The sequence below is a fragment of the Rhinolophus hipposideros genome, assembly GCF_964194185.1.
Source record: "Rhinolophus hipposideros genome assembly, chromosome: 10".
In the NCBI taxonomy this organism is placed as follows: Eukaryota; Metazoa; Chordata; class Mammalia; order Chiroptera; family Rhinolophidae; genus Rhinolophus; species Rhinolophus hipposideros.
Genome location: NC_138056.1, coordinates 7215761 through 7225101, shown reverse-complemented (window position 1 = coordinate 7225101; position 9341 = coordinate 7215761). Strand labels below are relative to the sequence as shown.

At 57.1% G+C, this 9341-nt stretch overlaps 1 protein-coding gene across 5 annotated transcripts in view; it reads right to left on the bottom strand.

Annotated features, from left to right (window-relative positions):
* MACROD1 (mono-ADP ribosylhydrolase 1) overlaps positions 1-9341 on the bottom strand; it is a 138580-nt gene that overhangs the window by 78823 nt on the left and 50416 nt on the right. The window lies entirely within an intron of this gene.

The following is a 9341-nucleotide window of genomic DNA, read 5'->3' as shown; positions in this document are numbered from 1 at the left end:
CCACTGCTCGGCACACAGCAGGCACTTACCAAAGACTGGTTAAGCGGATGCCTGACCATCATAAGGCACCTCCCAAAGCCTACTTTGAGGAACCCGCCAATCCTGGGAGGTTAACAGGTAACCACTGAAGTGGACAGGGTTAAGCTGGTGTGTTTGAGGCAGGACTTCTCAGAGCCTTTACCATGCTCATGTGGGAACCTGTGGAGGACGCTCCAGTCCCCAGCGTCTCCATCTGAGCATAGCCCGCTAGTCCCTGCCCACCCGGGAGCTGCTGCTGTGGGCACAGAGCTGAGAAGAGAGTGGGTTTGCGTTCGGGCTCTGTGGTGGACACACTGTGTGACCTTGGGCAAGATCCTGCGTAGCTCTGTTGCCTCAGGTGGAAAACTGAATGGCAGTAATAGTGTCTGTGGGTTCGGTGTGGTGATACCTCCGCCTGAACATAGGGCTGCTACCGCCATTGTTGTATTGTTACCCACATCAAGCACTCAGCTCTGTGCCTGGGCCATCGTCAGAACTCAGTTGTGGTAGCTGTGGTTGCTGTCACTGCTGTTGACACAGGCCTTGCCCGTAAGAACTGGGGGTGGGGGAGCCCTGAGGAGGCGGCTGGAGATGAGGGGGGTTAGCCAAAGGAGGTGACAACATGGCTGAATGAGCAGGCCTATGGGAAGGAAGCCTGGGTCATCTGGGCCCCACTTGGTGTGTTCACCTTCATCTGACCTCTCTGCCAAATGGCCTTTCCCCCTCTGACCTACGCGGCCCTGGCAATGGCAGCCTAGCCCACCTTCGGGCATCTCTGCCTGTTACAGATTTCTTCCTTAACTGAACCCTTCCCAGTATATCCTTCGTGGTCCTTCTAGGTCCTGGGCCTCCCAGGCAGGTCGGTCTTCCCTTTCTAGGTCAACTGTCCAGAAAACCGAGGACAGGGGACCACTCTCCTCCTCGAATAGCCCCACACCTGCTCCATCACTGCCCTGAGCACTTCTCACCCCCCCAAGCCTCCCGCCCTGCAGTGTGGCTGTGCGTCTTGTGGGGTCCAGACTGAAGAGGATTCCTGTTTGCTCTGACCAGGGCAGAAGCAGGGAGGGGGGCAGGGTGGAGAAGACCTCCTTTGATGTGCAGTTTGTCCCTACTTTATGCAGCCTATCCAGCAACAATATGGTTCAGTCAGCCACCTTGCTCTGTAAACACAAGACCAGGTTGATAAAGAGCGGGATCCCCGGAACATTCTAACGTAGGCTTGGAACAAGGGAGATCAGGGAGGTCTTCCTGGAGGAGGGGACACTTGTCAGCCAGAACTGAATGGCAGGCTCCCGGAGTGAAGACCTTTTGAGTCACCCAATCTGCCCTATCTGACCACAGTGAGACTAGCACAGCTGTTGGTCCCTTACAACATGGGGCAGATTCCAGGTACAGCAGGGAGGGTCACTTCTTTCTAGGAAAAGTGGCTCGGGGAGGCCGACTGCAGAGGCCAGAGACCTGGCAATGCTGGACCTCTAGCTCCTTGTCTATCAGGATCCAGGAAGCCCCCAGTCCCCATCGTGGCCACTGCATTCTTGGCTGTCCCTGGAGGCCATGGGGAGACTGAACCTGAATGGTTCCTTGAGCTCACACCTAGGTCAGGGGCCTGGGAATTGCTTTAGCCCAACGCACTGTCTGGGCCTGCATCCTAGGAGGCAAGTGCCTGTGTGTTGGTGGTGACAGGTCAGGGGAGCTCCGGGGCCTGCGGCTGATGGGCAAAGCCAGGTCCATGAGCTCCAGGAGCGAAGGCACCAGGGGCCTGGCTAGCCACAGCTTCAAAGAGTCTCGTTATTAACAAAAGTGCTCTGAAAATCCTTTCTTCCCCTCCCTCTTTCCTTAAGGCAGGCTCCCAAATGAAAAGGAAAATACACAATGAGTGACAACGAGGACACCTCAGAGGAAAGCCAGGCGTCTGCAGATGGAGAAGGCGCATCCGTCCACCCTCGCGTGGGGTGTGGGCTTCCTTTATTTATTTAAAATAGTATCTCTCTCTTTTTTCCCTTCCTCCCCATTCATCGGGTCTCTCAGACTGTGCTTTAAGTCCTTTTGAAGTGTTACAACCATTTTCTCCTCTTTCAATTAACAACAAGAAAAGGAAGCTAATAGCTTCCTGAGCCACTCACTGTAAATATTAGCAAAGTCTGGCCACGGGGCCCGGGTGTGCAGGGCTGCTCCCGGCCAGAGAGCGTGTTTACGGGAAAGAGGGGAGGGAATGGGAGATTTCCAACACGGAGGCGAAAATCCCTTGGCACGGGCTTGTGCTGGTGTAAGGAAGCCAGAGAGATGGGGGAGCTGGGCAAGAAGGCAACTGTCCCTGGGGGCCAGAGGCTGGCACAGCTGGTGGGAGGGAAGTGGACACTCCTAGAAGGAAAGGCAGGTCCCCCGAGCTGCACCTGGGTAACTTGGAGGACACAGGTGTGTGGCCTGGAATCCCCAGCTTGTGGCTTTGACTGGTCAGTGGCAGAGGTCTAAGGAGGACGTGTCTGGAGAGGGTGCTGATGGTCCCCAAGACCCTGGCACCTTCCTGTGTCTGTAGGATGTAGGGCTCCTGAAAGAATCTGAGGCTGGGGAATGTACTGAGGGAAGGGGGTGGCGGAGGAGGGGAGCTGACACCCTGTGAGCAGGGCCCGGTGGGAAAGCATGCAGAGCCAGGGTGGCCAGGAGGGAACCAGGTCTTCTGCCTCCAGGCTTCCACTGCCCACTTTAGCTTCGGGTGAGGAATGAGGAATGCATAGCCACCATTCTGCCGGCAAAATCAGGCCAGTTTCCTGAGAAAGGTACAGCCTTCACTGGTGGCACCAGAACCACCATTACTGACACCCCTCCCTGGGCTAGACACAGGCCCTCTTGTGCAGGAGCTGAGCGACAGCAGCCCTGTTGGGTGGGGTCCGGCTAGCAGGTGGCCTCCTTCCTGGGAACCAGCTGGCAGGGGCCAAAGCACGAGCAGGCCTGGGCCTGCCACTCCTGCCCCTATCATGTGTGGGCAAGCTCTGGCCACTGTGCCTCTCCCTGTGGGCCGAGAGGCAGGCTTGTGGAGGGCTGGGAGCCCCCACACCTCCTCTGTCCCCTCTCAGTGGCAGGGCTGCCGGCAGCTGCCTCGCAGCCTGCCCCCTCCAGAGGCTGGGCGCCAGCTGCCCCTGGCTGGCCTTGCCCCCGCACCGACTCTCGCAGCTCACCAGGCTCTGGAGTTTGTCTTGCCACCACCCTTGCTGAGAGGAGAGGTCAAAGGCTCGAGAGCACTCTAGGAGCAGGAGGGCTCTCCAGACGCCTGCCCGCACGCTCCTCTGTCTCACAGAGGCCCCGGGGAGAACTTGGCTGCACCGTGGGGGCAGCACCCTAAACTGGTGGGGCCAAGCCTCCGGATCGCCCAGATAGCGCATGAAGGGACTGCTGGGCCCAGTGGGTGGGCAGATGCCAACAGTCGAGGCAGATTCGGCCCCTGGGCTGCTCGGCCATCCCAGCATCAGAGCATGGGAGTGAATTCCCAGGCCACCTCCAGCTATATGACTGTCCTTGCTCCCCAGGTCCTAGCTCCAACCCACACACGTAGGGAGGGAGAGGAAGAGGGACATCTCGTCATGGCAGAAGTCCCACAGTTTTTCCCCCTGTTTAAGAAGAGCTGCCCCCTGGGCCCCTGGAGCTATTGGCTGCTCTGCTCTGGGCACTGCCCACCCAGGTTCCCAATGGTCTGTCTCTGAGAGTGGGTGCTGGCAGTGGCCCAGGCTTACTGGCCCAGCAACATGGGCTCCTAAAGCCACCCACGGACTGGCTCACACACTTGCATGCACACCCATCCCCAAAAGTCTGGGTTTTGTCAGGAAACAGTTTAATTAGCAGCATGGAGGCTTGGAGGGTTCACACTGCGTTATGCAGGCTCTCTCGCCTCCTCCCCTTCTCACCCGCCATGTGGGTGCGGTGCTGCGGTGGTGCTGAGCCTGGGGGCCAGAGCGAGTGAGAAGGGGGCAGGGGGGAGGTCTCTTCTCGTCTCGTCTCGCAGTGTAGGAGGAAGGACTGGTGACTCCAGCACACCCCCTCCCGAGGCCTTCTAGCTGCCCCTGCCCTCGGCACCTAGAACCCACAGCTGTGGTGCTCACGGGCGCACTCGGCCACCCTCGGGTGAGAAAGAGAAAGGGGAGGGACCTACTTAGCCCCAGGCTTGTCTTTGGGGAAGCCTCGCAGTCAGCCCCTTCCCCTCAACCCACTGCTCCCACCCCCCAGCCCTGGCTACCACCCCTGCTCCTGGGAACACTGTCCCAGCTTCCCCTCCCATGTACCCCAGCACCCTCCAGTTCTCCACATGGCAGCCAGTGTGATCTTTCTAAATTGCAGACCTGGTCATGCCCCTCTCTGCCCGGCACGCTTGCTGGCTCCCCAATGCCCTCAGTATGAAGACAGGCCCCTCAGCAGGGCATTCAAAACTCCCCCCAAGGCCAGAATCCCATCTTTCACTTAAGCTCACATCACTACATTCCACTAACTCAGAGCTTTGGGACCCCAGCCTTCTCACTGCAGTAAACCTTCCCACCTCTGAGCCTTTGCGTATGCTGTTCCCTCAGCCTGAAATGCCCTTCCTGCCCCACTCCCTGCTGTGCTGACACTGTTACACGAACAGTCCACACTCCCAAATGGAAAAGCTCTCCCTATTACCCTGGCCCCCAGCCCTCTGCCCCCCAGAGAGAGGGAACATGGTTGTGACAGCCCTCAGGTGCATGCTAGCACGAGAGGAATGACCCACACACTGCTGTGGGGGAGAAGGAACAGGCCCTGTGGATGGCCATCTGGTGGGAGGAAGTCAGCAGCCACGGAACAAGCTCCAGATTTGAGTCATAAAGAGCCTTTTCATCTATAAAGGTCAGATACAGATGCTGACCTCAGCCTGGAAGTCCAAAATGAAAAGAAAACCCTGGGTCTCCTAGCGCTTGCCAGCTTTGACCTGCTTACAATGGTCTAAAGACTGCTCTCTTTGCCTAGGGAGGGGGCGGGCGCGGTGTTCATTTAAAATGCCACTTGGCTAAGTCACCAACCATAAAGCCCACCTGGTTTCCAGAAGCACACCCCAGGCGTCTGATTAATGACACAGACATAAAAATCCGTCCTAAGAGCCATAGGTTGAAATGAAGCAGGAGGGCTAATTGCTAATATAGAAAATAATATCAGTGAGGAGTGATCTTTCAGTCAGCTAGGAGTTGACACGATGAAGAGTATTTCCACTGCAAGGGGAGCTCTGAGGTCCCAAGGTGGGGCAGTGCCTCTGGAAACGGACACGGGGTCAGGGGAAACCGGCCACACCTGCACCACTCGAGCTCGCCACTGAGCTCACATGTGACTATTATGACAGGGGAGTCTGGAGGACCCCTGAACCCACAGCACAGGGTCACCTTCTCCAGGAAGCCCTCTGTGATCCATACCTTCCCCCAGGCTGGACTTTTTGCTCCCATAACGCCCTGTGTGTCTCACACTGTGGCCTCTCCACTGGACCGTGAGCTCCTGAAGGACAGGGGCTCCTCTTTAGCTCCCAGTGTCTTGCATGGCACTGGGAGCATGGCTGGACTCAGTACATTTTCTGGATGGATGGAGAGATGGACAGATGGATGGAAAGATGGACAGGTAGATGGATAGAGGGAGGGAAGGAGGGAGGGAAGGAGGTACAGATGGACAGGTAGATGGATGGATGGAGGGAGATAGGAGGAATGGATGGATGGATGACTGCATGAGAGGGCCTCAGGAGCAACCCAAGGTTTCTCTGTGCAGTGGGCCCAGGGGCCACCTGGTGTTCGGTTGACGGTGTGTTTCTGTTGTGCTAAGACTTGCTGATGTGCAATAGAAGGGACTGGGCCTGGGGTGGAGACTCTGGCTGTCATGTAGGTCACACAACCTTGGATACGTCCCCCTCTCGTGTCACTGCACGTGCACAGCGGGATGGTCCTCCCTGCTCTGCCAGCCATGGTGGATTGTCCAGGGCTCAGGGCAGACGGCAAAGCAGAAATGATCTGGAAAAGGATCACGTACACTGGCCCTTGGTAAATGGCGCACATGTACGGGCAGATGTAGCCAAAACGCAGAGTGGTGTAGAGACGTGGGATTGTACACTTGGCTTTCTTTCCCCCCTTTCAAATTTCTTTTAATACAGTTATGATGTTGTTATTTATAACAAAAAGTAAAACCGTGTAAGCGTCTCAAGCAGTTACAAATGGAAGCTTTTATTATGTTGACCCAAAGAGTGGTTCTTTGGCTCCCAAACACAAAGACCAGACCTGGAGCCTGTGGGAACTGGAAAAGGCGAGGCGAGGTCAGGGGGAGCAGTGGCGGTCTTGTGGGGAGAGTGCCCACAAGCAGTTACTGAACCCTTGGGACCCCACAGATTCATTTCGTCCTTGGCCAATTTGACCACATGGAAAGTCCGCATGCCACCACTAACTTCCTTTGCACTGTGTGGTTTCAGCTTACTCAATCCAATCACGTGCCTACCGGGGACTCGATGGCTCTGATGGTAGGTGTTTGCCAAAAGGCAAATGTACATATTTATTCATGGACTCAGTGAATGCGGGAGGCAAATGCACTACCAGTCATCATGACGCACCCACATGTGCAAAGACTCACACCTCCCCGCCAGGCTGACCTTGGAATACAAAACACACCCAAGATGCCCGAGAGGCAGCCACTCACCCAAGGCAGAAACACTCAGGAAGCCCAGTAGCCTCAGTGGGGTCTAGGACATGCAGTGTGCCTGGGGCTCCCAGGAGGCTTTGCAGGGCCCCAGGGAAGGCTGGGGCAGCGCGGGGAGAGTGGGCAGCATGGAAGGCAGACCCAGGATGTACAAAGCTAGACTAGCCTGAGCCTTGCTTGGCCCCTTGGTTTTCTAAATGAAGAAGCAGAGTAGGGTGTTCCCTGAGTGCATTTATTAGGCACCTACTATGTGGAAGGCACTGAGCCAGGCGCTGTCTCCGTGATCAGCCTCAGTCAGGCAGATGCGGCCCCTGCCTTGAACCAGGGAGACAATTCTTTGCAAGATACTGTCACTGCTGTCATGGTTTGTGCGACCACACACAGAGAGAGTAAGGCAACTGAATGCAGGAGGTGAGGGGTGATGTTGGATAGATTCTTGCAGGAGGGGAACAGCTTGGGGCAGGACCCAGCGGGATCCAGTTCGGGGTGTTGGGGGAAGTGATAGGAGACAAGGCCAGTAGAGTGGGCAGGGCCAGGCCTTGTGCGGCCTCGGAGGCCGCCGCAGGAGCGCTGCCCTGAGCCTGAGGGCCGTGAGCAGGGCCTGACGCCAGCAGGATGAAGCTGCCTTCCTGGATCATAATTTCGAAAGGAGAACTCAGGTAGTGTCTCTCTGTCTTGGGGGACCAGAGGCCATGCCTGGCGGGAGCCTCTGGGCTCCGAGGACACTGCTGCCTCTGCCCCCACCCCCGGCGGTATAAAACAATTTCCTCGCCCCAGTCAGGGAAGCAGATGACCTCATTGGATTCTTTCCATCTCTCTCTTTCATAGAGAAATTACAATTTAGAATTGGATGAAATCCCACGGGTGTAATAGCAATAAGAGCCCATGCTGGAGCCCAGCATCACCCCTCATGTGGGGGTTCTGCCCTCCTGTCTACCCCCACCCTGCCTCTTCCCAGGGGGCCGCACACCACCTGCCTGTTCCCACCTCAACTATTTACCAGGTTCTGGTCACTCTGGACGGATGCCCCCTGGGGCTGGCTGGTTCTTCAACTTCCCTGCTCCTGGGGAAGCTCGTCCCAAAGCCTCCCTGCTGTCCTGTCAACCCCTCGGCCTCAGCGGGCACTCCACCTGGCCACACCTGCCGCTCTTCCTGGAGGCACTCCCCACCCGGCCGAGCACCCCGCGCCCAGTGAGCCCCCAGCCTGGGTTCTGGCCTTATTAAAACAGGCACTCTAAAAATCCTTGATTTTATTTGGAACAGCCCCAGACAACAAGCATTTCTCAAACCAGCCACCTTCGGCCCTACAAAGAAAAGTGCCCAGATGCAGCTGAGCCCATCTGGATCCGATTTCAAACCAGAGCTGACACTTTCAGATGTGTAATGAAAGCCCTTTTCCAAAGAGGGGCTCCTGCAGGGGGAGTACGGACACCGGGACACGGGGCCCTCAACACGCCACACTAATGAGAGGCAATGGAGGGCTCTAGGCAGCCAATAGCCGGCCCTGCGCCCTGGTCTCTGTGGGAAGGCAGCTGGGGATGTGGAGCGCTGACCCGACCTAGGGTCACAGGAGGGAGGGAGAGACACAACTTCCCTGGTTCCCTGATGCTCCTGCTTCCCATGGAGGGGAAAGGCAGTGCTTGTTCTGGAAGCCGAGGCCACGGTGGCCCAGTTGAATCTTTTGAATGACATTAGCAAGAGGAGCAGGTGCTGGGGGGACGCGGAGCCAGCTCTGGGCCGGCGGGCGGCCCCTGCAGGGCCAGGAGCTCTCAGAACTTCCTTTTTCTGTTCCCAGTCCTCCCACCCCCAGGAGAAGGGGAACCAGGGCACTGCGAGGAAGGGGGCTGCACATGGCCAGCTGTTTGTTATCTGGATTTGAAAAGAGAAGGGAGGTAGCAGAGAATAATGTCAGCCCCCTCCCAGCTCATGGGAAAGTGGCGTCCAAGAAACAGGTTCCAGGGATGGGAGGATGGGAGGAGGGGCTACAGCCCAGGCTACTAATAACCGGGGGCTTAATCACGCGTATTGTTTTGACAGGTGAGGAGGCAGCAGTGGGTGAAAAGGACTCCTTTTTGGACAGACAAGACCAGGGGGTGAAGCAGGAATAACCTGTCCCCCCCTTACCTCCCCAGCAACAAAACCTCTCTACAAACAGGTGCAGCCAAGCGGGACTGAGCCCCTACCACCCCCACCCCAAGCATCTTCCCAAAAAGGGGCCTGTGGGGCCTGACAGCTCAGCAGCGCATGTCAGCAGCTCAGCCCCGCGGTGAACATCTGAACTCCTCAGCGGTAATGGACCCCCTCGGTCCCCCCGGAGACGCAGCCTGAGTGGCAGGAATACCGATTCTTTGGAGAGTGGCTCCCTCTCAGCTCTGTCACACAAGAACACTCTCTGTACTGGAGCCCATTCTGCCAAGTGATTTAAAAGGATTAAAGAAAAAAAAGAAACTTGGTAAAGAAAAGGGGGTAAAAGCCACACAGAAGCCTTTCGGAAGAGGAGGTGGCGGCCAACAGACAAAAGGGTGAAAGTTGAAAGAGGGCAGCGAGAGGCCAAGCTCCCGGGATGGGCGCCAGGCCATAGGGCATGCCTGGGGAGCAGGGGCCCAGAACACGCTCAGGCCACGCACAGGAGTCCCAGGGCTGCAGGCGGACGCCTC